The sequence below is a fragment of the Rhincodon typus genome, chromosome 10 (assembly GCF_021869965.1).
Source record: "Rhincodon typus isolate 14 chromosome 10, sRhiTyp1.1, whole genome shotgun sequence".
NCBI lineage: Eukaryota > Metazoa > Chordata > Chondrichthyes > Orectolobiformes > Rhincodontidae > Rhincodon > Rhincodon typus.
Genome location: NC_063341.1, coordinates 52,037,824 through 52,044,087, shown reverse-complemented (window position 1 = coordinate 52,044,087; position 6,264 = coordinate 52,037,824). Strand labels below are relative to the sequence as shown.

Here is a 6,264-nt window from a genome sequence, read left to right as displayed (position 1 = left end):
AAGCACTTAATATTCTTTTCTTTAATTAAAATTTCCAAAGACAGAAATACATGAATATTGGATTAAGATTGAATTTAAAATAAACAATCATTAAATGCCTTCATTAATTTAAAATTGTTGAATTTTTGTACCCCAATTTTAAAAAATTAGCATTCTACTTACATAAAATCAGCTTTTCAGATTCAAAGTTTATAACACTAAATGTTAAACTGAAGCTACACCTCATTCAACAGACTGTAACTTTTCAAACGTTTTTAGTGATACTAACATGAGACTTAACCAGAATTAATGTCTTTGTAAATTCACTTGATATTCATTAATTTCAGTCTGTGGTGCCTTAACAGTACATTCGCAGAAGTAGTGAAAAATCACTGACAGCAACTTTTGGATTTCTGGATAATTCTGTGCCTAGATTTCTATAAGTCACATTTGGTTTCAGGAGATAATGATGCCCAACATTGAGTTTCACCATCACTATCACCACAAATCTGTGTCATTATCATATGTTGATCCTCCAAGTCAAATCTTTCACGATTCAAACTTGATCTTTATTGCCTTCTTACTTTTCAGGTGCAACTTTCTTAATATAACTAAACTGACATATGTTAACACCCATTATCAGTTGGTTTATGGTGTTTAAATTAGCCAAGCAGCTGTTCTGGTGCACATAATTTAAGCTCAAGTATCTTTAACTTCCATTAGAGAATCCCACAAATGAACAAAAACCAATTTAATTAATTACACATATGACCTTGTTCATTTCACAGGTATACGGACATTTCTTTGCCAGGAGGTCTGGGTTCAAATCCCACTTGCTGCAGAGGTGTGTAATAGCATGTCTGAACAGATTGATTAAAAATATCTACAGGCATCTCTTTGAAACTTGGAGGTATACAAGAAAACAGGCTTCAATAATAGAGCCTGATAGTTTCTTGTACAATAACAGCGTAGTTTGGATTTTAACCAATGCACAGGGTTCTTGACATAATTAAGATTCTTCCTTCTGTTGATACCACTTGTCCTTGTATGTAATGCAGTGTGTGTTAGAACCCTCATTGATATTTTGTTATTCGTATTTTATTCTTTTATACATTTTGATTTGAGCTGTGATCTGGGAACTGAGAGCTAAAGGTGACTTTTGGACAGTAGGTAACGTTTTGTGTTAACAGGACAAAAGACCAAACAGGGTTTTGTTTATTTGTGAGGCCAGATGTGGCATTTAATTGCAAGTTGATACCTAGTTAAAAGGTTCTGTAGACATTTCATCACCAGGATAGAGTAGTATGTTTAAACAGATATTGGAAGTTGGTTGTTACTAAGGTCAGTACCTGGGAATTGGTTCCAGCAAGTCTCAGAAAGAACTCATGCTAAGGCAGATGTTGAATGGTTACTGGGACTCGTGGAGGAGATGATCAGTCTGTCAGGAAGAGATCAGAGTTTGAATTGAGTTTTGGACTGTGTTTTCTGTAAAAATAGGAATTGATGCTACAGCATGAAGATTTGAAAGCTCCCTGCATAACTTCCTAAAAACAGCTCTTGGAAGTTTATAGAAAACCACATTGTAAGTAATACTGCAGGCCAGGCAGTATCAGAGGAGCAGGAAAGTTAACGTTTCGGGTCAGGACCCTTCTTCTTCAGATTTTTCTGAAGAAGGGTCCTGACCTGAAATGTCAACTTTCCTGCTCTTCTGATGCTGCCTGGCCTGCTGTGTTCCTCCAGCTCCATACTTTGTTATCTCCGAATCCAGCATCTGCAGTTCTTGCTATCTCTCTTGTAAGTAATACTGCTTTATCCGAATAAATTGAAATGATCGACATTTTCAAAAAATCAACCAAGAAACCATCATCTTTGTCTGTGGAATGACACATCGTGGAAACTACTTAAGTAATCCAAGGGTCACTCAGACAAGACATTAACTCTGATTTCTCTCCACAGATGCTACCAGACCTTCTGAGCTTTTCGAGCAATTTCTGTTCTTGTTAAGTAAGCTGGCCAGTTTTGTTACTTTCTTTTATTTATTCCTTAACTGTGTTTGTTTGTCTGTCTGTCTTTTGTGTGAATGGGGCTGAAAACAAAGGTAATTGGTCTGTGCTTTAAACCCAAATACATTACTTTGTTGTTTAATTTTGCCCTACTAAAGTTATTGTATTGTTAATAAATTCCTAAGTATTTTAAACTACAAACTGATGTCAAAAGTTAATTATTTGCAAAGTCAGGATCAGTTATTCAAAAAGTTTGATAGAAGCGTCTGGAATCAATTTTGAGGTACTTTGAAGGTTTTAATTTCACTGCGTTGAAAGTGCAGAAGTAGAAAGGCTGATTTGTTTAGCTGTCTGTCTCCGTGTCTTAAAAATTGCATTATTCTAAATAATAAAATTTCATAAGTTAAAGAGATTGCTTTAGACTTTAGGGAATTAAGTTTTTTGATTGGATGGCTATGTCCTGGATATTTCACTTCCGTTTTTTAGACTAGGAGGATGTTTAAAGCTGAAAATGTGGTGGCATACAGTTCATTGTATTCAGTCTAAACCACAAGAGGGAGCAATTGTAGTCACCTTTAAATTCTCATGGTTTGAGAAAAATTGCAAGACATTGAAGAAAAGTAACCTAAATCGAAAGTTATAGTTACAAGATCATACAAACTTCAAAACATTGGACTTAGTTTACTGACATTTGTTATGGGCTTATAAATATAGGTTATTCTGATCTGCCAACCAAAAATGAATCAGTTGAAATCAAAGACAGAAATATAATAACTTGTTATGAATCAGAGATAGTAACTTTCAGACTTCAGACCTTGGCTATGTTAGCCTATAAGGTAAAACCGCAGAACAACAACCCTGAGGCAGTGAATTCAATTTCAGAATGAATTGTTACAATGGTTTACTCTCAAAACCAACTTGAAGAGCATACATATTAAGGAAACACTAAAATGAAACAAAGAACTGTGAATGTTGGACATTGCTGGTTTTGAAGAAGGGTCACTGGACTCAAAACATGAACTCTGTTTTCTCTCTACAGATGCTGCCAGACCTGTTGAGTTTCTCCAGCACTTTCATTTTCTCATTTCAGATCTCTAGCATTCACAGTCCTTGCTTTTATTTGGGTGTGAATGCACTTGCCTGATTCTATTCTTAATTATAAATCACAGCCAATAACTACCAATAGTAGTTCTCTTCTTGCTCCTGCACCATTATATCTGAAATGCTCCCGGGATCAATCTTTAGCCTGCTGTTAGTTTACATTAACATGCTAACATCCTAAGACAGATCGCATGACATTCCACATATACACTGTCAATGCCTGCTCCACCTCACATACCAACACTCTTGACTCCTCTGCTGTTGGTGATTTGTCACAATGCTCATCCAATCTCCAGTACTGCTTGGTGGATGTGTCTCTAAATAAATACTGCAAAGTCCAAATCCATCGTATCCATCGTTTAGTTCCTAAAAAATTCTTTCCCTTGCCACGATTCCATTTGTCTCAGTCAACTGTCAGCTGAACTACATTTTATACTAGCTTTTAGTGACTCATAGATAAGGACACCCAGATCCCTTTGGACACCACTCTTTCCAATATCTCACCATTTAAGAAATATTCTGCCTTTTTTTATACCAAGCAAATAACTTTGTACTTACTTTATATTCTATATGTCCATGCAGGTCCAAGTCCTCTTGAAACATCTCCTCACAACTTGCGTCCCCACCTAGTTCTTTGTCATCAGCAAATTTGGAAATATAAATGATTTGGATGTGGACATCGAATATAATAAACATTATGAACAGATGTAGAGCCAACACTGATTCTTGCAGTACCCACCAGTAATAGTTTATTTATTCCTACACTCTGCTTTTTGTCTATTAACTAATTTTTAATCTACACGATTACATTATCCCAATCCTATGCACTGTGATTTTATTTGCTAATCTCCTGCATGGGATTTATCAAAAGTTTTCTGAAAATATGAATGTGCCAGATCCACTGGTCCGCTTTTGTTTATGTTACAAGCAACAAAATCCAAAATGTTTGTCAGACATGATTTCCTTTTCATAAATCCATGTTGACTCACACCAATTTTGCCATTCTGATCTAAAAGTTCAGTTATCATTGTTCTTAATAATAAATTATAACTGATTCCCTGCTACAACTGTCAATCTAACAGGACTGTCACTCTTCACTCTCCTACTTCCTCCCCTCTGGATGAACCCTCATCTGGTCCAGGAGATTTCTCAATCCTCAATCTAGATAATTTATAAAGTACTTCCTCTTTCTTAAAAGTACTTCTTGCAGTTGTCAGTTATACAAATCTCTTGGTTACCAAGTAACTCTTGGAGATTTTCTGCATCTTCTTCCATGAAGAAAGATGTAAGGTAACTTTAGTTTCTTTGCAATTTCCCTGTTTTCAATAATAAATTTATTCATTGCTTTTGTGCTTGCTTCTGATCTGGAATATGTCAATTTCAAATTTTTATCCACGTTTAGAAATTCTTCCCTTGCCTCACCCTTTCCTATCTCAGTAACGCCCTGCATACCTACAACTCTCCATCATCTCTGTGCTGCTCCAGTTCTGAAAGGGTTAATGCTTTAGCGTGCATATGCATAAACATGAATTCAAAGAGCTTTGTTTACCCCTAACATGCAAAACATACAAAGTCAGGGTTCACATTCAAGGACAGTCTTCTGCACAGAGTTTAAAAATACATCATGAAAAATTAAATTCAACACGAATTGCAAGTTTTAAAAAAAAGTAACACTTGGAATTGAACAGTCATTTTAAAGTGTACAGTATGCATTATTCACATGTTTTCCTAGTTTTACATTTACCTTTAAAAAGGATTTCAAAGACTCACAACCCTCCAAAACAAGATATCTTCCGCATCTGTCTTAAATGGTAAACACCCATATCTTTAAAGTTTGACAACAGCCCCATTTCCTCTCACGGGGGGAAACATCCTCTCAGTATCTGACTGGTCAGAAGCCCCTCAGGATATATACCTGCACATCTGGAGTTGGTGGGATTTAAAGCCTGACCTCTTAGCTTAGGGGCAGGGACACTACCACTGCACAAGAGCTCTCAGGATATTATAGTTACTTTAATCAACCTGCTCAGACATGTTATGACACACCTCCAGCATACAGGGAACTTGAACTCAGACCTCCTGACCCAGATGTAGGGGTACTACCACTACACAACAGATTATTATGTTTTAATAAAATGACCTCATTTTATTTTGATGACACCACCTTCCAATGAGCTGCCTCTGACATGACCCCTTTTTTCCTCAAATGCGAAGACCCCTCTATTGTGGTTGAGAAGGCCATCAGCTCTGACCAACCCATCTCCCCACACTTCTGTCCTCACTCTTTCCCCTCCATCCCAGAACAATGAGGTTCCACTTCTTCTTACTATCAAACTACTCATCTTGCATTGCAAGTATCAATTCTCCAACCCTCCTAACATTACTCAACTCCCTCCAAAGCCCCAACCATGGATGAAGCAATGTTTTCCTTCTACTTCTTCCAATTTAGTCTTCTGCACTCACTGCTCACAAGGTCTGGGTGATCACTTTTTGGAATATCCCTGCTCTGTTCGTAGAAATGACATTGACGTCCCAGTTGCTCGCCATTTCAATAAAACAACTTGCTCTCACGAAAACATTTCTATTTGGACTCTGAGTGGAGGACACACCCTTGTATGTATCAATGGTGCTGAGGTGAAGGTGGCTGAAGGCTTCAAGTTCCTAGGAGTAAAGATAACCAAAAATCTGTCCTGGTCCAGCCACGTCAACGCTACAACCAAGAAAGCACATCAACGCCACTACTTCCGCAGAAGGCTACGGAAATTCTGCATGTCCACAATGAATCTTACCATTTTTCATACATGCATCACAGAAAGAATCCTAACTGGATGCACCACAGCTTGGTGTGGTAACAGCTGTGCCCAAGACCGCAAAAAATTACAGAGCTGTGAATGCAGTCAAGTCCATCGTGAAAACTAGCTTTCCTTCCATTGACAACAAAAACAAAGTTGCTGGAAAAGCTCAGCAAGTCTGGCAGCATGTGTGAAGGAAATAACGTTAATTCTGTTTTTTCCTTCACAGATGCTGTCAGACCTGCTGAGCTTTTCCAGCAACTTTGTTTTTGTTCCTGATTTACAGCATCTGCAGTTCTTTCTGTTTCCTTCCATTGACTTGATTTATAGTTTTCGCTGCCTCAGGAAAGCAGCCAACATCATCAAAGACCCCTCCCACCCTGGTTTTA

General features: G+C 37.4%; 1 long non-coding RNA gene across 1 annotated transcript; it reads right to left on the bottom strand.

Moving 5' to 3' along the window:
* Window positions 1–331: 331 nt before the first annotated feature.
* Window positions 332–4,851, bottom strand: LOC125484150. Its single transcript, XR_007262995.1, has 3 exons — window positions 4,828–4,851; window positions 3,642–3,715; window positions 332–1,417 (listed from the first exon to the last, which is right to left on the bottom strand). It is a non-coding gene; the product is annotated as an uncharacterized LOC125484150 (long non-coding RNA).
* Between the last annotated feature and the right edge of the window lie 1,413 nt (window positions 4,852–6,264).